General features: G+C 49.7%; 1 long non-coding RNA gene across 1 annotated transcript in view; it reads right to left on the bottom strand.

Moving 5' to 3' along the window:
- The window catches only part of LOC121354515, a 35,886-nt gene that overhangs the window by 9,923 nt on the left and 2,684 nt on the right, over positions 1-23,279 (bottom strand). Inside the window, exon 3 of the long non-coding RNA XR_005955291.1 lies at positions 15,430-15,499. This is a non-coding gene — a long non-coding RNA (uncharacterized LOC121354515). The remainder of the gene's footprint in view (positions 1-15,429; positions 15,500-23,279) is intronic.

The raw sequence follows: 23,279 nt of genomic DNA, 5'->3' as shown, positions 1-23,279 counted from the left end.
GTATGTTGGCTCTTAAGTCTTGTTGATTTAAGGGAAAGGATGCAAAATTAATTTAGACAGGAAATTAATTAGATGTGAACTGATGTTTACATCCTTACACATACAATGAATTCTTGTGTGAACCTACAGAATGCAGACGGATGGATGGATGAATGATAACAGCAGTCTAGGAATGACATTATGTGCTGGTCCATACGCTGGGGATGTAGAAAGACTTTTCTCTGCATTGCTAATTAATAACTCTATCCTGAGCAAATGTTGATAAATCCTTTATAGAGCATGTTATCTCTGTCTCTCCAACTCCTGTTCTGCATTTCTATTTGCCTGTTTCCACTGCTCCACCCCTGGCACCCACACGCTTCACTTCCCTCCGATATTTTGTAACTGGTAGCAGATTTGACTCCCTTTCTGGAGAAAGAGGCGGAGGTTTTGTTACTGGGGCTTTGTGTGAGAGATTGCATGTGTATGTGTGTATACAAAGATGGATACAAATCCATTGGAAATAAACACCTTTTAAGGGACTTGAGAGAAAGACACACAGGGCAGAGGAGAAGAAAGAGCCTACAGACCCTCAGCCAGACAATCAGCCAAGATGAAGAGAAAGATCCAGTGAACCAAAAAAAGCCTCAGTTCTCTTTTAAACTCTCCATGATTTGCAAGGAAAGCAGCAGATCCCATCGCTGGGAAGCCGAGCTCTGGCGATGTAACCCTCACCCCTTCTCCCAGCCCCGCACAGCTCAATTACCCCAGGCTGCCAGGCTGCACTGAGCACACCCCCACCACCCCGCATCTCCCCCGCCGCCGAGACAGCTTTCACCAATGGAAGGAGTACAAATATATTCATTGGCACCTTATCAGACATGCATGCAAAACTAATTAACATGGGGAGACATGCAAGCTGCCACCCAGCCACAAATACACACCCACGAGCATGCACACACACACGCACGCATGCACAAGGCAACCCTTGTCTAGGGGGGACATTCAAAAGGCTTTGTCACTAATTTAGGCATCTGTCTCAGTCTGGTCTGGTCCTCCTGGCTAGGCTGGAGTTGTGGTTTTTTTCCCACTCTGTTTGACAATGCTGGGAACATGCCCGGAGACCCCTCATTCAAATCACCCCTTGACAATGGTCTCATTGTGTGAGCATATAGAAAAGGGAAAGGATGGGGGAGAAGATGTGGAAGGGGGGGTAAGGAATTAAAATGTGAACCCAAGGAAGTGTTTACTAACACAAGCCTCGCAGCTGCCCCGTCTCTCCTCCACCCCCTTCTTCCGCCCCCGGCCGTTCCAATGGCCCAGCTTGTCCCCAGTTCCAAGCGGGCAGCAGGATGTCGGGACAGCAGAGTGGGCGCAGGGCTGCACAGAGGTGCACAGAGAGCAGGCAGGCTGAAGGGATGAAGCCTCAGGGCATTCAAGTCTTCGGCAGCAGGGGGGCAGGTACAGGTTAGAGAAGAGAAGATAGAGCCAGAGATGCCTCGGAGAGGATTAGGGACTTAAAATGTCCTGGGAAGGACATCTTCATGGAGGAGCAAGAGATTTATTGGTATAACCACTCCAAGGCTTTTTCCGGCAGGAACAAAAAGTGCTTAAACCTGGCCTCGTGGATTTAGAGCAAGTGAGCAGCCTCGCTGCACAGTTTGGACTGCTCTCTTTGGTGCTGCAGCCAGACATGGTACATCAAGAAAAGAAAGGGGGGGAAGCAGCGGGGTGTTGGAGCTGGGGGCTCAGAGGATGGACCCGACTCCCTTCAGGACCCCTCTGTCTGCCTACTGCTAGTTATTAAATACCAGGAGGAGAAAAAAAAAAATAGGGAAAAATGCCCCAATGCCCTGACCACCCCCAGGCACGCCTGGGGAAGGAAATAGCGAAGGTGCAGATGGGGGTGTTCGCCCCCAGCCCCACCGCGCTTGGCTGGCCTTGGCAGGCTCCGTTCAGCTGGAAATGCCCAAGAGCCAGCAGAGCAAAGGGAACGAGAGCTGGGGAGGGGGAGAAGACGATGACAACGTTTTCCATATATGCAAATGCATCCACACAAGATACCCAGAGGGAGACAAAACAAAGAGACCTCAAAGAGGCTGGCTCTGAGACCCGCACAAAGCCAGATACCTCCGCACACCTACGGTGCTTGCACGTGAGGACCTGTGCAATGCAAGATGCAGTGCTGCCCAGAGGTTACCCCCCAGTCTGAGCAGATATCAGCCTAAAGAAACCTGGTGGAGGAGCCCAGTGAAAGCTGCAAAGACAAATGCCACAATCCCACATCCTCCTACACAAACAGGTGCACCTTAGGAGTACAAAACTATTCCTGTCCTTTAGCTTAGTCAGAGAAGAGAAAAGCTGTGATGCAAACCCACATGAGCCCTGCCTTGGTGGGCAGAGGTAGCTCAGCTCCCCCGACATTGCTCCTGCAGGCAGATCCACCCCCTAGACCTTTGTGTGATTTCCATAAGAGGAAAGCTAGGAAATTCCTGGACGCTACTAAACAAGGCCGGTCAAAATGTCACACAGAAACCCAAGAATGTACACAAGGCAAAACCAAAAGTCACCTGTGCAAACACTTCTGCTTAAAAAAGAGAAACTACTGCAAGGTAAGCAAATCTGTGCTTTTTATCCAAACAAGTGGTTGTGAGCAGTTTCATTGCCACATTCCTGTGCCCCAATACACAGGGATAAGTACTTGACACACAGTGACACGCAGGGACTCGGGGACAGAGCTGTTGTTTTAATAGGGCAATGAAGACAGCGAATGAAATAAAACCCTACAGAGATCAGCTTGCAGAACTCAAGGCTGAGAAAATCTATTTGATGGTAAAAGGAAACAAGGACACTCATGATTCTGCTCTCATTTCCATGCTGTAAATTTGGGCAGCTTTTACTGAACGCAATTAAATCCTCACTTAGGATTTAACCTGGTGAAGCTGAGGGCAGACCTTGCTACAAAGACCCACCTCTGAGCTCTTCCCCTCAACTTGCTCTGCAGAGGCCAGCAGGATTTGTGAGAAAACTGAGTGAAAAAGCAAGGGAATTCATAGATCCCTGCCAGTGTGGCCATTTCAAAGCCCCCTTCAGCTCTGTCTCGCCTGTTCTCTCCTTCCCCAGTGATTTTGCTGCTTTGCTCATGGAGCTTTGGCTTCAGAGAACAGTCAGGACCAGCCTGGCAAGCACAGAGACTCAATGGTATTTGGGCATCTCCTTCCCTTTGCCTCTAATGGGAACTGAAAACCTCAGCAAAGCCCCAGCACATCCATTCCCTGCCTCTGGTGGCTGATCCTTCCTTTCCAAAACTGTTAGGGTCCCAGCGGGGATCCCATGCAAGACTTTTACAAGAAACCCTGCAAGACCCTCTGTTATTAACACCGCTTTGACTATTCTTTACATTTCCTTTTATTTCAAGACAGGGCATTTCAAAATCTTTTGCCCAACAGCACAGTTTAACACACTGAGTTTCCCAAGCAACAAGGAATAGAACTCCTCACCTACTTGTACCACACAGGTAAAGTCACCTCAGGGCTGTGATCTTAAATCCATACATGCTTTTCCCCATGGACGTTGAGAGCTGTAAATCTCAACATTTCATTAAATAGATCACTCAGAACAGATTGCCTCACAACACAACTTCTCGGCTGGCCACTACCCACGAGCAGATGATTTTACATGACATTTATTCATGCAAATTGCCGAGGCTGTAGTCTAGTTACCCAGCAAGAGCATAAAAAATTACGGTTTAGATGCATAAATGCTGGCACCATGAGAGAAGACACGATGAGACTGGAAACACATCCCTGGGTTTCACATAGAGTGCAACAAAACTTAGAGGGAGTCCTCATCAGGTGGGGGTTTATCAGGAATTACCCCCCCAAAATCATCCAGGGGAGGCAGAGAAAGGCATGTGCAAGGCTGCAAGGGCTACAGAGAAATGAACTTCTCCTGCTGCATGTGCAGGAACCTGCCATGGGGAGAGCACACGCAACATTTTACGTCACTCACAAAGCCTACTCTGTCCAATAAAGTGGGGAAGTAAAACAAAGCATGAAATCCAGGCATAAATTAGCATCCCTCTAGCCTAGCTTTATTTGTGCTGCTGCTGCTGTGGATTAGCATCTAGCTGGCTGACAGGCTGATAGGCAGACAGAAACAGGGAGAAATAAAAAAAAAAAAAGAAAATCAGTGGGTGTCTTTTTTTCTCTATGGTTCCTGGGATGTCTGCCTTCAAAGTGCAGGCAGTGCATCCCTTTAGGACCCGAATTTTTCCATCTTCCTGTGAGAGCAATAGGCTCTGCAGGAAAGCAAATCCCCCTGAGATATTTGTGCCTGCACCCTGTGTAGCCGGCACCCGTCATCTAACGCAAGCCCGGTGTGAACCCGTCACATCCTCAGCCAGCATCCCCCCGGCATCCACAGCTCCTCTGCAGAGAGCCACAGGACAGCTGTGCTGTGGGGCTGGGAGACCTTGAGGATAGCACCTTGCCACGGGCACACACAGGGAGCAGACGCCTCGGGATTAGCTCTGGATCATGTTCACCATCGCTTGGGGCAGCTGCTGCCTTCACTGCTTGCAGCCACGGCTGGGTTTGGTACCTGATCCCAGATGACATGACCGGGATCTCACGCCGGCATCTCCTCTCAGTTTGTGTCAGAAATGTGTCACTGCCTGCTCCTCGGGCAGGAGGACCTGCAGAGAGCTTCCATCGGGCTGACACACAGCCTCCCTCTCCTCAGGGCTGCATGGCAAAATGAGTGGTCGTCACCAGAGACATCCCTCCTCTCAGGGCTTGGTGGCCTCGTGCCCACCCGCCCTTTCCAAGCACAGCCATGAAAACAAAGCACTAAAGAGGTGCCAGTCTTGACAGCCACCACTCCAGTCCTTCCCAAACCAGCCCTGGCAAAGCAGCCTTTCTGCCCTAGCAACTTCAGGCAGCAGAGAGGAGCTGGGAAGCTCCTCAGTGTGGCATTTGTGCACAAACTGGGAGAACAACAGCAGTAAACTTGACTGTGGTAAAAGCAAACTGCAAAGCCCATTTCCACCCTCACTGAGCCATTCAGAGTTTGACTGGGCTCTCAGGTCGCAGGAGATTTCTAGTCCTTGCCTGTCTTTTAAGGAGCCAAACACAGAGCACAGTTTTTAGGCTATGGAAATCAAATTTTCAGCCGCTTTTCAAAGGTGGCCTAGAAAACACAGACTAATTCTGCACAGCCATAAAGCAAGTCCCTCAGGAGTACAGCATGTAGTTCAAACACCCCTGTGTCCCTCTGCCTGCCACCATGACTCCCCCTGAATGGGTCTAATCAGGGGATGGAAGTATGAAAACTCCCCAAGATGCAGAGAATGCCTCCTCGGCAGAGCCCTTGCAGCTCTCAGCCCCTCAGCCAAGTGCACTGGCCCTGCTGATCACTGGTGCCACAATCCCAGTAGATTGGCACCACCTTTGGAGCATGGAACAGGCAAAGCCTTTCTTGCAGCAAGCATCTGTGGCCAGTTCTGCTTGCTCCATGCCCAAATGGGTCAACACAGGCAGGTTTTTCCCAAAGGAGGCAGAAGGGCAGTCTGCAGAGCTTTGAGACAGCTGCAGCTGGAAACAGCCCAAGCAGAAGAGATGCATCCCTGTTCCTCCAGCCACGCCTTCCCTGGAGTGCTTGATCCAAGTCTGGAATAAAGCACACCATCACCATCCTCATCCCACTGCACACAGTAAGACAGTCCCCTCCACATCCCTGCAGCCACAGAGGTATCTATGGAAACATCCCATGGTATCAGTAGGGTGGTTTCTTTTAGGGGCTAGGAAGGAAGGGAAGAAGGATGAAGAGAGTGTAGAAACCGGAGCCTTTGTTTCCCAGCACTCAGCCATGCCGTTAATTAGGTAGCAGAGACCAACCACTTCCTACCACATCCTCAAGCTCTTGCAGCAATAGCAGGCACTCCTTTAGTCTCTGTCTTTTGGGGATGAGAAGGAGGCAAGGAGGCAGAAGTCAGTCAGAGCCTACAGAAATGCAACAAGCTGCAGGAAGGATCTTTCCTCTGCAAAGGAACAGGCGCCTGATGGGCTCCCTCACCAGCACTTATCTGTCTGAACTATTTGTTTCCTCCCCAAGCTCTCAGCTTGCTCTGACACATCACCCATTCCCCTGATTGCAAGCAAAATGAGTCAGATGGGTCCCAGCTTTGCACCCACTCAAAAGCCCTCTATTTCTTCTCTGCTCCTCAGTGCCACGCCATCAGAAAACTCAGCCTGGGGACTGTGCAGGACCACAGCTGCCTTAAAAGCTTGGTACAGGTCCAGACTCACACATGCAGTTTGCCCTTCATTCTGGAGAGCTTCAGTACACTTTTGCATGAGATGCATTAAAACTGACCCTGGAAACAGCACATTCAGACAAGTGGCCACTGGGACCAAGGCAATACCTATGAAATGTATCACAAATGGACTGAAGGAGCACATTCCCTTGAGTGGCAGCTTGGGACATGTCTGCAGCAGCCTGGGGAGATCCTGCACAGTACCATGAGGACACCACAGAGACAGCATCTCCTCCTCTGGCTCTTAAGCAGAGTCTTCCACAGCGCTGCACACAGAACATGACCTCTCAGTTAAAGCAACGACCAAATAAATTTTAAAAAGCTTTTTTTTTTTTTTCTGAGTCCTGGCAGCGTGGAAGTCAAACACTGTTTTTCAAGCTGTTCCCAGAATGAGACAGAGCCACATGTATCCACAGGCACAGCCAATCTGCATCTGTACAGCCTTGTTCCCACCACCTCCATTAGCACATACAGAGATGTGCATCCCCCTCTTGTAGAATAGGGTGCCAGGGACCAGCATCACCAATTATTATCTTCTGGACCACAGATCTCTGTGCCCAAGTTTCTCTGTGCCCAGGGCCATACAAGAGTGGCTGGTACCACCTCACTGAGAGTCCTCAATATGTCTAGGGGCTTAAATGATAACCAGGCCAGCCGTTATCCAACCCAGTGTGATCCATGACACTTCGAGTTGTCAGTCTCTCTTTTCCTCCCTGTTCGGGTGTTACACAGCATCCTGCACTATCAGCCTCGAGCTTTTGAGTCTCGATCCCCAAAATTACTAAGACTCATTCCAAAAACCAACCAATTGGAGGAGTTTTCTTCAGACTGATAAGTCCTAAGCCCTACAAGGCCTTTTACTTGTTTCCAGAGTTTTCCCTGCAATTAAGATGTCCCTAAATATATTTCTTGTTAGCATAATTCTATTAATTTTAAGTGAGAACTGAGACTTTTAAACAGTCCTTGATTACAGTTGCTAGAGGTTTGCAACAGACACCCCAAATCCCAAGGTTTGCTCTAAAACCCTTGTGAATTATTCTAGTCCAGCCTTGCCAGCTGCTCTTCTACCCAAAAGGCACCTTCCCTTGAGAGCAGGATAGTAGAAGAAGGGAAGAAAGCTGGAAAAGAGCCATTTCTGGGACTACAAATGAAATCAGGAGGAACAGTCCCAAAAGCCTCTCTTAGCCTTGGCCACCAGCAGCAGCTACTCGTGAAGCTCCCACCAGGTGAGCGCCAAAGGAAGAGACACATTGATCCTGCCTTGCTAGATTTTATGCCAAGCTTGTCAGCAAGGCATGCTCAGCTTTGGCTGCCCAGCAAATGCAAACCTCTCCTTTGTGTGACACCTCCCGCTGCCCTCCCTAAATCCCAAAGCCAGCAGCATCCCTTGCAAGGTGCACACCATGCCAGAGGCAGCAAAGACGTGCTCCTTGCAGCCTCCTGGCCCCAGGCCTTCTGCCAACACCATCCCAACATGGGGCACGCAGGCAAAAGAGCTGCCGGAGGAATCCACACCAAGCGGCGCTGAGCACGACCTTTCTGCTTTACAATGGTAACCTGAATCCTAAATACTGGATTTCTAGGCACGCATTAAAGCCATGAGACAATGGAGACGGCGAGGCTGGGGCTGGCTGCAAGCCAGCTCCATGCCGGCCCCGCCAGCGCCCGATGTTTCCCATTTCCTTCTTTTTTCACCATGGCAGATAAGCTAAGTCCCCCTAAGCCAGGAGGCAGGTGCATGCACGAGCTCACGCCTGACTTGAGGACTGCGAGTGATTCACCCCCCATAGAAGGTGGATGCCCAAGAAGACTCAGAGAGGTGGTTGCTTTCCTCTCTCCCTCTCTCTCTCACATGAGCATTGCTTCTCCTTTAATTGGTTTCATTCATGGCGGCCCTTTGCTAAATGTAATTATGCCAGGCTCTCTCCATCTGTCTGCGTTCAGGAAGAGACATCGCTCTCACTGGTTTTATCTTCAATCTTTATTTCTGCATTAATCCCCGCTCTGCAGCTCACATGTACAACAATGTCCAGGACCTCCTGAGGACATACAGACACACAATGAAGAGCAGGATTTGTCCCTGGGTCTCTCCTGGCTGGAGGACATTTTTTCACAGGGAAAGCCCCATACCTCAGTCACTCTGTAACATCTGCATCTCTCAATAAAACCTCCACAAGCCAGTCCTTTTGCAGACACTCAAGAGTTGTCTGTGAGCCCAGGCAAGAGGAGACGGCTTGATTTTGTCTGCATCACAGAGATGTCTCTGCCCTGTCTTCCCAAGCCCAGTACATAAAGGTAGCAAGATGTCTGCTTAGGTTGACATGGACTGCTTTTCAGATGGAGACAGCATTCAGTCCCAAACTACCATTCATTTTCCTTTCCAGGAATGCAGACAGGGTGAACACGGCTGAGCACAGGGATTAACAAACCTCAGCTCTGCAAGGGCAGCTCATAGCTGCATAGCTGAGGCTGCAAAGCGCCCAACACACCCAGAAGGATTTCATCCCTGGGGATTCATTACCCAAGGTCCTTACACCTTCCTTAGCCAGGGTAGGTAGATCTTGGGGGAAAACACAATGCTAAAGGAGCTGGTGGTTTATCGAGAGACGAAACCCAGTGACACAGACCCTGGGCAACCAAGCACCATCTGGTGACCGCCGGCTCCCGACACAATAGCCCACGTTGGCATGTTTATGATAGAGACCAGAGGCGGATTCCCATTATCCCCATCAGATCCTGTGATGTGGTTTCAGGAGAAGGACCATGAGAAGCAGATGGGATGGCAGAAGAGAAAAGAACGCAATGAGACAGACAGACAGGAGAGATTTATATGAAGCTAAAGCGCATACCCATAAACATGGGATAAGTAAATAGCATGTAAGTATGAAATTAAATGCAGGGAATCCATGGCTTCCAGTAATCAGTCAAATATCTCCTTCACCTCTTTTTCAGTTTATCATCGGCATTTTAAAATGAGATATTTATGCCAATAAGTAAGCCAGTTGTATATTGTAACCCTGCAAATATTGGCTTGGATCTGAGAGATTCGTCCCGACAGACAATTCATTTTTACAGTTATTTTTGGACTCCCGGCTTTCGTGGAACACCGGCTCTCTGTGTTGGATTTTATGCCCCTGAAATGTATTTACAATGCATGGCATCTGTATTGTGCATTACACACTTAAATCATTGCATTTCATTCATCGCTTGTAAAAAAAAATATTGCAATATCCTGAAGCTCTGAATACTCAAATTCAAAATATAACTGCTGCATTTTCAGAGTAATGCTATAAAATAATGTTGTATTTTTAGATAAAGGAGGGAAAATTGATCATGAGGAACATGGATTCCCAAGATCTTTGGGAAGAAGGGGAGTTTGGATTTCACACCACGATAAATGGGTAAAAAAAAATAAAACTAAAAGCTGAAAAACCCACAAAGGTTTATTTTCTAAACAAGAACATAGAAACATTTTGTCACTTAAACAAAGAGAGGAGGGCGGGGGAGGCTCCGCATCCTTGGCTTGCTCTCTGCAATGGACAAATACTATCAGAAACAAAAAGCATGGCATAGTTAGCAGGAGCTCAGCTCTTTAGAATTAATGGTATGTATTTAAGTTCCTTTTAGATGAAGCCTTCTGCAATTGGGGGGAAAAAATGTTCTTGGTTTTAAAGGCTTCTGTCATTGTTGCCCACAAGCAGAAGAGAAAGGCGCTTTCTTTGTCATCCGGGGGTTTATGGCAACACCTTAATATGTCCTTTTCATAGGTGAAGCAAGGCACACAAAGCAGCCGCGTGCCAATGCGTCCCCCCCGCCACCAGCAAAATAAATAAATGGAGGAACGCGGGGACGGCGGCCGTCGTAATCCCTCGGCAAAGAGGCAGCGAGGATGGTCTGGCGGGGTAAATATCGCACGTCTCCTGCCAAACCCCGCGTGGGCTATTGTCCCACCACCCCTTTTAGATGTCATTAAGGATTTTTCGCATACAACCAAACGAGCGGAGGGGATGAACGCACTCGCTTCTTCCCCACCAGTTGGAGAAGCCATGACGAGGCGGCTGGGAGCCGGCACAGGAAAAACACAGGGCAAATTAGGAAGTATGTTAATTCAGTTAATATCACAGAGGGGCTGGCGGGCGGTGGGGGGGAGGTGTGTGCGCAGATTTTCCGCCCGAGGAAGGAGGTGGCAGAGAAAGAACTGGGGCATGCCAGCTCCCGTTATTGTTCTGCCTTCATCGGTAATTAGCAAGATAAGGAGGGGACGGCGTGAGGGAGGCAGCGTGGCGAGGACAAGGCAGCGCTGCACCCCACCTCATGCCCATGCGGCCATCTTACAGGCGGCGCTCGCCTCCCGCAAAATGGCCGCCGGGGCCCACACTGCCTCAGGCCCGCAGCTGGCCCATCCCAGCGGGCTCCCCTCCGCCAGCCCCGAGGCAGTGGGCACCCGGGAGCAGTGGCAGCCAGTAAAAGGGGGTCCCAGGAGAAAAGGAGTTGCCATGGTGGACCAGAGTGCACTGGCGAGCGGCCATCTTAGCCCGGGCCCTGCTCACGGTGCCAAGGCGCTGGGCACGCGGCACTCCCACAGCTCTTTCCCCAGCCCTCCTGGCTGGAACAATCTTGGTACACTTCTCCTTCAGCAGGCAGCACACATTGCCTGGGCCCTGCCTTGGCCACAGAGGCGGCTGTGCCCTTTGCCATGGCTTTACCGTTGGACACGAGCGGGCTTATCCCACACAGGCAAGCGCCTGCCTCACTGAGTGCTGAAGGCTGCCAGGCACTGGAGTGGCCCTGGAAGACACAGCCTGGACAAATAGAGCATTCCAAGAGCTACAAGGCAAGATGTCACCTGTCCAGCCATCAGAGAGTGAGTTATAGGCAAATTATGCCGTTCTCCTGGCCAAAACAAAATAAATCCCAAACCAAAACTGCAGCGATATCAGTAAAGAAGACATGAGCTTCCTAAACCTTAATTTAACACAAATTTAAAACAAGGTCAGTTATAAAATGCATGGTTACACAGATGACACAGACAAAGCTACAGATACGTTTCTCACTCCATGGGAGCTTTACAGTGGACACATCAATGCTGTTCAGTTCTCCAAATGAGCAACACCAAATACCAACCAAGGAACCCTCATCTCTGGTCTCAGGCTGCCCTCAGGACAAGACCAGCAATCACTGACACTAAAGCAGTATTTGGGAAGTATTTCATGTGTCTTGAGCTATGATGGGACTACTTCAGACGGTGCAGTAGGCACACAATGCACGTTGAAAATTCAGCTTCTGCTCCAGTACTCTGTGGAGAACCAGAGGGTGATTGCAACTGCATGCAGGCAGGGCCATGTTATACATCTCAGCTAGACAGTGAAACATAAGGGATGGCAGGCTAGCTGCTCCGCTCCAGGGTTGTCTACACGGAAAACCACACCATTATAATGACAGCACTATAGGTCAACTGCTGCTGCTCCTCGCCACGCTGGTGCACATCTTCACTCTTAAACTGGCTCTCTCCAGTTTAGCTTAAACTGCTTCCAGCGTGACATCACTGGTATACAGGAGAGTCCTGCCTTCTGCTAAAGTAAATACCCACAGAGGTTGTACGAGTACAGCTCCTTGCTTTAAAATCCGTCCCCCAACCGTACGTCTGTAGCTAGACCTGCCCTTCGGCTAACCTTTCTGTACTCCACACACTCCTGGGCTGTTCACAGTGCCCGTGAAACACTATTACACCCTGCTTCCCTTGGGTGCTAATCCTGCTTGTCAACCCAAAGGCAGAAGCAGACGGTGGCTTGGCATTTTGATTACGTTGTGATCTGTTTGAACCTTCCAGATTCTTTTGATGTCTGTGCAAATTTGAAAGGGGGAGCCTTCATCCCCCACAATGAAACTCTGCTACCACATGGTGAACCATCTCGGGACTCCTATGTCCATAGTCATTGCTAGATTTGAAGCGGGGAGGGGAGTTGCAGCTCCTCCAGGAAGAGTCTGAATTTCAGACTAACCAGTTCTGGCCCTGAGCAGAGAACACTACAGGGACAGCGTGTTGCTCTTCAAACAAATGCATGCGTAGGGGAGTGTGCGCATGCACAGAGACACCAGATTTATACAAATAGATGCATTCATAGGAAAATGCAAATAGCATCCTCTTCCATCCCAGGCTCCCTTCGAGCTCCTGACATCCCAAGGTTTCAGAGGAGTACAACGGAGCCTCAGATCAAACATTAGCCCTGCGGGGGTTCCCTCAGGGAAGCAGCCATGCACTGGGGTCTTTTCCCCGCTTCCATGTGAGGTTTCCCGACCCGGCCTTCCGTGGGTGCTCAGTTCTGACACGCGTACGACACGCGCGCACGCATGCAGAGCCTTACTAAAAGGCGCTCTGGGAATTGAGCTCCACTTCCTCTTTCTCCTGAATCAATTGTCATAAACCAGCTTTTGTTTTATTTTTAACAAAGCGACAGAAATAATCTCCACACACAGCCCTTGACACTCCCACGGCCCTGTCCTTTAACAGAACAAGGTGTCCAGGGCCCCTGAGGACATGGGCACAGGGAGGCAGCAGGGTAAGAAAGACCAGGAGAAGCTGCTTTCTGGGTGAACAGAAATCTCCTCTCTTGAGCCCATTGCTTGGCAGGCAGAGAGGTAGTGGGATGGGAAGGGGACTGGACGGTGGGCAAGGCACTTCCAACCTCTCCAACCCAATCTCCAGCTGCTCCCTTCATCCCATACCCAATGGAGTACCCACTTTCCACCTGCATTTTACCTTGCACTCTGCTCCTCTTGCTCTTCGGTGCCAGCAAGAGGTGACTCCTGCAGCACCATTGCAGCAATCAACGGGCTGATGTGCAACCTGTGACAGCCCGAGCTCTGCCTGCCTGTGGCAAACCCCTGTCTCCAGCATGGCCAAGGACTCATCTCTCCTCCTCCTCCTCCCATCCCACATGCCCAGGTTCAGGACTCAGACACATATGGAGACATTTCTTGATGAAACCTATCAGTGGGTGAGTGGCAGCTGAGCAGGTACTGAGCAAGACATGGGGCCAGACAGCAGCCAGGGGGGAAGGCAGCGGGTGGAGGGAACGTGCCTCGGGAGGAATACTCACAAAGGGCTGCTTTCATTAATAAAACATTCCCCCCTCGGTTGCCTTTTGATTTGGGTGTAAGAATTAACCCCATCTGCCCAACAGCACGCTACCTACCAAGTCATCTCTGCTGAGGAAGGCTGTCTGACGTGTCTGCTCAATTGCCTGGCTTCCCACTGCCTGCACTCCTTGGCAGCCCAGACCCCTCCAAACAGCTCACCAGCCTCGCTGGGTCTGCCCTATGGAAGAGATCCTCTTCCCACAACATAGATTAGACCCAGTGAAAATAGGCTTAGTGAAAAGACCATTTCACTATTAATGCCACCCCTCCACAACCCCCCCCCCCCCCCCAGCTTCACACTCTCTCACAACCAGAAAGATTATAACAAATCCTGGTCACCTTTTGCCCCTGCTAACTACTGCTCCAGTCTTTGCACCGCATGCCTTCTACCACGAGTAGAGAGCTGGGCACAGGGAGTACGTATATATATATACACACACATCTATCTAGTCAGCACTGGAGGTGTTCAGCTGCACAACACACATCTCCCTGCACAGCATCTTGCCTTGTCACAACACCCCAACCCATCCCTCTCTGCTGTAATTGCAGCGCCTGGTCCTTGGGCATCAGCAGAAAGTTGCAGCAAATCCTACGTTGGTTAAAGCACAATCTGTCCATTCAAAATTGGTGGGGGGTTGCTTTTAAATCACTGAGACGTTTCTATTCCCTTTCTGTTTAAAGTAAAACCGAGATGCAGAGATGCCTTCGAACCGACAGCCCCTTCATTTTTCCAGAGGTGTGTTTTAATGAGTGACTCGCCTTCCAAAAAGGGGCCGGCAAAGGGGAAGGACGGCAGATTCTCCACACAAATTCAATAGCTGGTAGGTTGCCATGGGCTAAAGCATTTCTTTGCACACATGAAGGGAAGGGACTCCAGAGCACTAAGGGTTTTGCCTCCCATGAGTTATAGCTCTACCCTTCAAGAGCGGAATAAATGCTTTATCCCATTGCAGCCTGTGATGTATTCTACATAGATGGATTGATTTCCCCTATTGTTCTTAATAAATCCTGGTGCATGAAGAAACTCACTGCACAGCCATTTTTCCTGCCTTGTTCTAACTTGCAGGAGTAATAAGGGTCAGATGTGACTGCAGTGGGAAGCAAAGGCCGTACGTGAGGCAGTGCTTTGTGGGATGCAGTGGGTGTGCAAGCAGAGGCTTGGTGGGTGCAGGCAACCAACTCCCTTTTCCCTGTTATTCACCCTTCCAGTCGAAGCTGAGGAAAGGGGGAACCATGGCTGGGTACTGCAGCACTGGTGTGGCTCTGACAGGAGCAGCTACTGCCAAGCTGAGCCTGCACAAGCCTTCCAGATCTGCACAGGGAAAGGCAAGGCTCTGGCCCTCTCTAACTCAAGCTCTCAATTGTGAGAGATAAATATCTGTGTTGTATTGTCTGATAAATGCGGGGCTGAAGACTGCACCACTGTAGAGCCTTCCTAAGCACACCCAGCTCTCTGTTGTGCCCTGTCCATCACACCTGTCCCTGCCCACATCCCAGCTGAGAGGAGTCCACACCACCAACACAGAGGCTTCTCTGGTTCTTTGGTTTTTTCGGGTTTTTTTAAATCAAAATGCCAAACCAACCCCCTCTCAATGACTCCCAACGGCACAACTCAGAGCCTCAGATTGTTGTTAAAAGGTTCTCTCCCTCCCTACCATCTTTTCTGCTCACAAGGTTGACACCCACCCTCTTTTACTGCTACAAGAGGGTGTTTGCTGGACACAGCTTCGCTGGTGTCCAGCAAGGAGGCACTGCTGGGCTCCAAGAAGCAGGTGGCTCTGCACAATCCTGCCTTGGCCACCTGCCTCCAGCTCCATCCAGGCTCCCTGGATTATCGCTGCTGGTCTTCTCTAGCAGCAGCTAACAACTGGCCCTGTTTCAAAAGCCTGGCTGGGAATTTGGCTGTTGGAAAGAGAGGGAGGGATCAGGTAAAAGAGCTGGTCTCCCATGCATGAGTTGGACTCAATCCTTCAGCAAGACTTCCAGGGACTCACCTCTCCTTGCTCAGGTGGAGACGTCCCAGCCCTTCCCAAGGCATCCCACTCCACGAACTCTCAGTCATGTCTGATTAAGGAAAAGAGAATTTGTCTCAATTAGAAAGAGGTTCCCATATGCATGGACGGATGTCAAGTAATTACCGCATGTCAGTCACGTTTGGAAAAGAGACCTTAAATGTGGGGCCGTGCAAACTTGCACACACAATTGCAAGTGAGTTACAGACCTTGGCATGCTCCAGAGCATACGTTGTGTGGATGCTTTCAAGCCCATCCCTCAGCTGAAATACACCCAGCCACGTAAAATACAGCCAGACACGACCCCGTTCTCTAATAAGGAAATAAAGCTGAGTGGACCTGCATTGCCAGACCCCAGACAGCAACACTGTCTCTTTAATTTTCTCCCTGGCTATCTCATCCTTTGCACAAACTCTTTCCTCCCCGTGGCTTCTTCCAGCCTGGTGGGCAAAGTGGGAAAACATCATTAGGGAGGAAAAATAATTTAGTTTGTTAATCAGTATCCAGTGGTGGGAAAAAAGAAAGACAGAGAGCTGGGCTGGCGGTTAGGGCTTAGGAAGGGCCAGCACAAAGCCCACCATTCATGACATCTGGGGCTGGGATTCTCATTGAATTAAACAGACACAAAGAGCAGAGGCATTTCATGCTCTCTTCACAAGAATTATCATATCTCCCTGGCACTAGGAAACCTTCAGCACGGGAGAGGGGGAGAGAGAGAGAGAGAGGGGAAAGCGGGCAGGCTGGGTAGAAATATGGGGCAGGGTAGAAGAGGCTTTGTTCCAGGGTTGGATTTATGGATGGGATGCGGCGCGTTGCTTTGCAGGGAGAGACAGGGCCCTGGCGCGCTGGGTCTAATAAGAATCAGCAAATGTGAAACAGGGGGCCCCTGTGTACCATGAAGCAGGGAAACCCACGTTTGACAAGCCAACAGAATAACCGCTCGCGTCTCAAGGCTGTGGAAGGATGCTGACGTTCCTACGAGATGTGTCGTCTTGTGTGTGTGTCAGCGAGGAGGGGGAGAAGGGGAGAGGCGAGGAGTATAAACAAGAGACCAGGCAGCATCGTTCAGTCATGAAAATTAATTAGCTGATGTGCAAACCATGGCTGCCTCTTCCTACTGCCCTGCAAGCATTCCCCATAAAGCTATGGTGTGTGCAGAGCCTGTGACTGGGAATGACAGGGGCAGATTAGGCAGCTCCTTGGGACACAAGCCTGGCAGCAAGAAACCCACAGCCCGTGCAGAAAAGGTGAGGAGGGGATGATTAGTGTCCTTGGGGAAGGGGCAGAGCCCAGGGACCAGAAGAAAGAGAAAGGGGAGAGACCAGGCACCAAGCTGAGACCAGGAATCATGTTGCTGCAACAGCATAAATTGGGGTGGATCTCAAAAACCAGCCATTAAAAAACCAGGGGCTGGTGGACAGCAAAACCTCTTAGGGTTTAGATCACAAACTCTCTGGGGCAGGACCTGTCATCTCCTGCAGGCTCACACCATGGAGGCCTGTCCTGCCTGGTCTCTGGGCATTACCAGAAGATCTACTTTAAATACTAATTGCTCCATGATCAAGACCTGTGAGCTGCTGGGAGGCTCCCTACAGCATTACCTGTGGGAAGAGGGGATAGATCTCTGACCTCACATCCCCAGGGTAATTTGACCCCGCGCACTAGTGCCACAAGCAAATATTACTACCCAGTGATGAAGATGAGCAGTTCCTGACCAACTTCATATATCCCATCCCCAAGCTTTCAGATCCTACTATAATATGTTTATTCTTTAGCTGGAACAACCACAGAAGAATGAGGGTGCCAGGGAAAAGGGAAAGAAAAAGGGAATGAAGGGATGCAGAAAGTGATCGGTAGGGAAAAAAAAATAGAGAAGACTCTTTGACATGGAATATGCACAGTGAACACAACATGCTGGAAACAAAGGGATGCAAGGAGAGAGGAGAGGCTGGGATGGGCATCTCGGCAGACATGTAGGTAAAAGTTGAAAAGGAAGCACTAATTAGCACCCAGACCATCACTTTCCATTAATAGCTTGTCACCGTTTCCTTGATGTTGCTGAGAGCAGGGAAGTTGGTATGTGTGATGCTTACCTGTCTCTATCTCATTAACAGAAGTGAGGGTGAGAACAGATGTTTATTGCCTGCATTCAGATAGACAGGCCCTTTGCTGAACTGAGAGGCAGGAGAGAGGGGGGAAAGTTATGAAAGAGATGCTCATGAAACACAAGCCAAACCCAAACAATGGAAACCCAAACACAGGACACTTGGATACCTGTGCCGATCCAGAAACGGCCCCAGTCAGGTATCAGGTTCCAGGAATTCTGGAAACACAAAACTGCTCAGTCAAATAGTTATAAACCAGGGCAAATACACTGCCAGCTGGGGGGAGAGTGCTCTGGTATTGGCACAAGGTATGTGCAAGGGGCTGTGACTGCATTATACCTGGGAAAGTAAAACAAAGGGCTGCTTTCTTTCCAGGCTGATTTGCTCAAGGTGTCCATTCCACTCAAAACCAGCCAGCCAAGCATCTTACTGAGAGCCAGAACGGAGATACCCACCAGTAAACAAAGGAAAAAAAGAAAACAAAAAAAAGTGCTATTTCAGGCAAAGATAAACGTGCTTTGCATATAATCACCTTCGGAGTAATTCTTCCAGCAGCTAAAAAAGAGATTATCCTTCCTATGCTAAAAACAAAGGCCTCTCCTTTCCCTCCAACATGTGGAATGGCTCCTGACAGTGACATGGGAAAGAGGGAGTGTGCAAGGCAAGGCAAGACAAGGCAAGGACGCCAATCAGCAAGTATCTGCGAGCTGGTAGCACACGTCTGCTGGTGTGACGGCGGGAGCGTGCGTGTGTGTGCACATTCCTAGGGACACCCTCACTTCCACCAGCACAGAAATTCACCATGCAAGCCAAAGGTTCCTCTAGAGCAGGAGCCCAAACCTCCTTAGGAGGGAACAAGGGAAAACCAAAGGCAAAGAAAACATCAAGGCAGGGACTGAAGGAACAAAGGCTTCCCCCCTTTCAGCTTGGAGACATCTTCTTGGCCATTTAGCTCAGATCAAGTGTAGGCTCTGTTGACTCCCCCACCTATTCAAACGAACACTTTCAATAGTCTGATAGGTCTTTTCTGCTCTACAGCTTCTCTGCTCCTGTGTTTGACGTCCCCAGCCGATGCAGTTAATGCCACATGCAGAAATACTGCCCTGAAGAGCCCTCGCTTAGATTGCGTGGTCAAGCACTTCAAAGTTAGGAAGTGTCCAATTTATGGCTGTCCATGCAACCTTAATTCCACCTCGCTGTGCAGCCACTCTGGACAGAAAAAGAGGGAGTGAGCTAAAAATAGGCTGTGACCGTGTCGTCAGCCTCATAAGGGCATGGGCAGGGAGAGGCTGAATTAACGTCTCATGGTCAGAATGAAATCAGGTACCCCCCGACTTGCCAGCGCTTGCTTTGGTGCCTTCAACCATGTACATTTTTAATATACAGAAATCACGTGCATTCTAAACATACAGAAAAATGCATTATTTATAGCTAATAAATAATAGATTGTTTATATAAGCAAAAAAGAAAAACAATTGTAGGCAAGTGTAACAAATTCCCCTTCCTCCACCCCGCACCCATCCCTGCTTCATCCTGTGCGGGCAGAGAGATTTCAAGCCCCAAGCCTCGGCACAGATTTCTGCCACTATGAAATACAGGACTAATGTTATCTGGCAGCGGCAGAAGGCTGCTCTCCCGGGGCTGGGAGAAGGGGACTGCTGGGGCTGGCAGTGCCCAGGCCAATGCACCCACATACCCTTCACTTTTTCCTCCTGGCACCAGAAACGGAGGAGTTTTCTCCCAGAAGAAGGGTCTGTGCTGGAAGAATATGACCTAAAGGTGGAAAGGGGTGATGGAGCTGGCTGTGAACACCCTCCCACCTTCCCTGGCTGGTCCAGAGCTCTGCAATAAAGTGGTGGGAGTCCATGGTTTCACCCTGCTCCTAATCTGTTATTATCATTCCAGGGAAACAATAAATTTTAATTTTTCCCCCCCCCCAAGAGGCAAGCGAAGGGAAATCGTGATTCTGAACAATTCATAATTCAGCTAAACCTGAAAGGAATTTAAGGGACAAAGAACAGGCATTTCTCGACTCGAAGAGCTTCCCCCAGACGAATTTCAAGGGCCCACAGCAAACAATGGGAGTGTCAGAGGTTCTCAAAAAGAAAAAAAAGTTCAAGAATCTTTACAATAAAAAGTGTTAGGCAACACAGAGGTCAGAGCCGGCTCCTCCTATAATAAATAGCACGACTACCCTACATTAACTATAGGAGACATTTTAATGCAGTGCCTCAGCTTCGTGCTAATTATACTTTTTCACCATATTTTGAACCTAAGAAAAAATGTCATCAGTTAATTATAACAGATGAGGGAGTGTGAAGACTTCCTCAATAAATAATGCCTTGATATCTCATATCCAACAAGCTGCGTGCTCTGCTCTGAAGGTGCCCAGAAATATGTCCTCTCAGGAAATATATCAAGAACTGATGGTCCCATAAGCTGGCTTTGTTTCCAAGCCTTGATTTTCAGCCCAATAATTAAGTGATTTTTATGGATTGGGGAGAGTAAAGGTCATGGGACTGCTGGAATGGCGCCAGAGAGAGTAAATGTTTAAAAATAAATAAATTCCTAAATCAAAATGAGATACAAGAGATCTCAACAAATTCCCCCCACGGCTGCATAAGTGAGCACGCAGACACAATTTGGTTTCTGGACCCATGTCCCATCCTTCCTGCATTCGTGGCATCTCCATGGGAGTCTGGCATGCACTGAAAAAGCCTGGTTTTAATTAAACGAGGCTACTGCTGCCAGCATGCCACCAGGAGCCAGCCACCACTGTCCACCTACCCCGAGGAGGAGGAAGGGCACCGTGCCCCTGCTGCTGAGCCACCCTGGGCGCTGCCCCTGGCTGCACCCATCCCTGCAGAGGCTGCTGGGCATCTGGGTCCATGCTGGGCATTACGAGGTTCCTCAACTAAACCATCTTTCTTTCAGCTCCCTTCTCCACCTAGCACCCCTCACTTCCCCCTCTGAAGAGCCGGGATTTGGCGTGGGAAAGATGTCTTTGGGCTTTTCACAAATCCAGTATCCCCTTGAACCAAAACCAATTAGCCTGGCCCAAGGTCCTGCCATTGAAGGACTGTCCCTTCTTTTCAAACCCCCGCGGGCTCAATTGCTCTAAGGAGCCTGGATGTGAATGAGCAAAGCCCGCTTAAAGTGGTACTTAAGGCCAGACCAGGGTGAAGGAAAAGAGAAAGCCTCTATAGGAACGGCAAGCTGAGTTTCCAAGAGACAGCTAACTGCCGGAGATTGTGTTCTTTTGCTCCCCCCATTTTCTTTTTTTTACCCCCACTCCTCAGCTTTCGAGGCAAACGCTCCTAACCAAACCTGAGCCCCTGAATAAATATTAGAAAACACGAAAGCCAGAACCTCGTCCTGACTCTTTGCGGGAGCCCGCCTGTGGGAAGTGTGATGGGCCAGCCTCGTACGCAAGCTCTGGTCACAAACATGTGCACTCAGAGGGACAGAAGGATGGTGAGAAGCCTGAGATGATGTTTTTCCAGTTTGAATCCTGGCAAACACCTTTCCAAGGTGACCAGGCTTGTGGGCACGAAACAACAAAATCCCCGGCCTGGACAGGATGACTCTCTGTACCGTGTGTTGGGGAAACCAGGGTGGGCAACCTCGTGTCCATCTTACGCTGGTGGCCCCTGGTGACACCCAGAGACTCAGGGCGACCGAGGGGCTGCAATGTGCAGCAGCAGTGCCAGGGTGACACGTGGCACCCACACCATGAACGCTGTGTGTGCACCACCACGTGCCAGGCGCCTCAGTGCTGACACCAAATCAGCACCTTCCCTCCTGCCAGACACACGAGTGTTTCCAGCAGGCAGCCGTGATCCCTCCCTGGTGGATGAGCAGGACCCATCCATGGCCACAGGCTGGATGAACCCTCCAAGCTCCTCGGCTCTGCCCTTTCTCCGGCGGCACAGACAAAGCCAGGGCAGAGCAGCAGGTAAAGGGAGGCTCTGTCCATTTGCATCAAGGGTGCAGGGAGGGCATGGGAGACAAGAGAGACAAAAGAAATGGCTGAGCCCAGCCTCAAGAGTGGAACTCACCATTGCCATGCAGTTCCACAAAAATGCCCATTGATGTGACTTCATCCATAACCAAGCGTGCACGCTCACACAGCCTGGCTTCCAGGGCAGCTCCTTCAAACAGCAGGGCCTGAACAGCCCCTTCTCCACCTGACCCTGAGCCCTGGTGAGTTTGGCTTCCCCGGGTATTTGGTATAAAGGCCCTTCATCTCATGCACCAAGCCAAACCCACTGCATGGCGGGCAAGTTTTAGGAAAAGGTGGGAAATCCTGAGCTGGAGCACGCAATCTCCCACAGCATCATTTCCTTGGGGTGAAACCCGCAAACTATATTTTCCATTCATCCCCCAATGGCACATGCTGATTCTTCTCTTTCTGTCTCCCTCTGCCCATCCCCAGCTCTGCCTGAAGAACAAAGACATCACAACCCAGCTCCAGGAACCTCACCCATGTTTGGCCTACGCTGCATCCTATTGCTCCACCAGGAGAGTCCCACTGAGAACAGAAAGAACCAGGAACGCCAGGACATGGACCCTCATCTCAGCACGCCCAAAAAAGACACCTTCCCTTCTGGGTTTTGCCTGTGCAAGGGCAAAGACCCATCCAAACCAACAGCTACGCTAACAGGGCAAAAAGGAAAGCCACAAAGGGAACTGTGTCTAGCCAAAATCCATCCCTGGCCCTAGGACAGAGCCTTGGGGACCTCCCTTCCAATATGGCACTTAAAAAAAAAAGACAGAAAGCAGAGACCTGTCGGTGGGCTACCAGGGACTCTCTAGATGCAGCGGGTATGCCACAAGCAGAGATTTGCTGGGGGGCTTCATCCACTGCCTCACCCCCGACCCACACACGCATGAGTTGGGGATTCTCATCCCGCTGCCCCCCATCACTCACTGCCACCTCCCTTGTTAATTGAGAGGGTGCTGCCTTCACACCTCCTCCAGACACCCATAGGTTCATGCCAACAATGGGGGCAAGAATGAAGCATTAAAGCAGCAGAAAAAATTCAACCATAATTTCTCCCTCCTGGACATTAAAGGCCAAATCGCTCAGTCCCTGTCTCAGTCCCCTTCGGGGGAACTGCTCTGGGGTAAGTGTACCAAGTACATGGCCTGAAAAATAACTGAAAAATCAGCTCAGGAGGGGTGATTTTGTGGAGGAAAAAAAAAATAATAGTAAAAGTCAAGAGTGGTTTCTGACCAGCTAATTGAATAGCAAGGTGAAAAAGCTTGCATCAATCCTTTGTAAGAGTTCTCATGTAGACACGGATTTCCACACTTCCATTTTATTGCATAAAATTATATATATATATGTATTTATATATACACACACAAAGACATTTATTATATGTGTGTATATTTTTTTTTCCTCAGATCCTCTTTTTATATTTTCACCTTTTGCAATTACAAAGGCCAGGGACAGAAATACCTCCTGGGTTCTGCCAGTGCAGAACACTCCCACCAAACAGATTTTCTCTAACATGCTGGTTGAATGATTCCTCCTGAATTACATTCATTAGGAATTTGAATGTTTCTTTCCTCCATCCCCCATCAAATCATTACTCCGGAATAAATGCATTCATCAACCACCTTGCTCAGTTCCCTCCTGCTTTGTTCAGTCTAGTTTTAAAGCATCTCCACTGAAACCGTTTGCACCTGACTCGATGCTAGCGCACGAAAGGGGGAAAAAAA

Source organism: Pyrgilauda ruficollis, unplaced genomic scaffold, assembly GCF_017590135.1.
Source record: "Pyrgilauda ruficollis isolate IOZ18807 unplaced genomic scaffold, ASM1759013v1 scaffold23, whole genome shotgun sequence".
Lineage (NCBI taxonomy): Eukaryota > Metazoa > Chordata > Aves > Passeriformes > Passeridae > Pyrgilauda > Pyrgilauda ruficollis.
The sequence above is the reverse complement of the archived record's forward strand: the minus strand, read 5'-3'. Positions and strand labels throughout refer to the sequence as shown.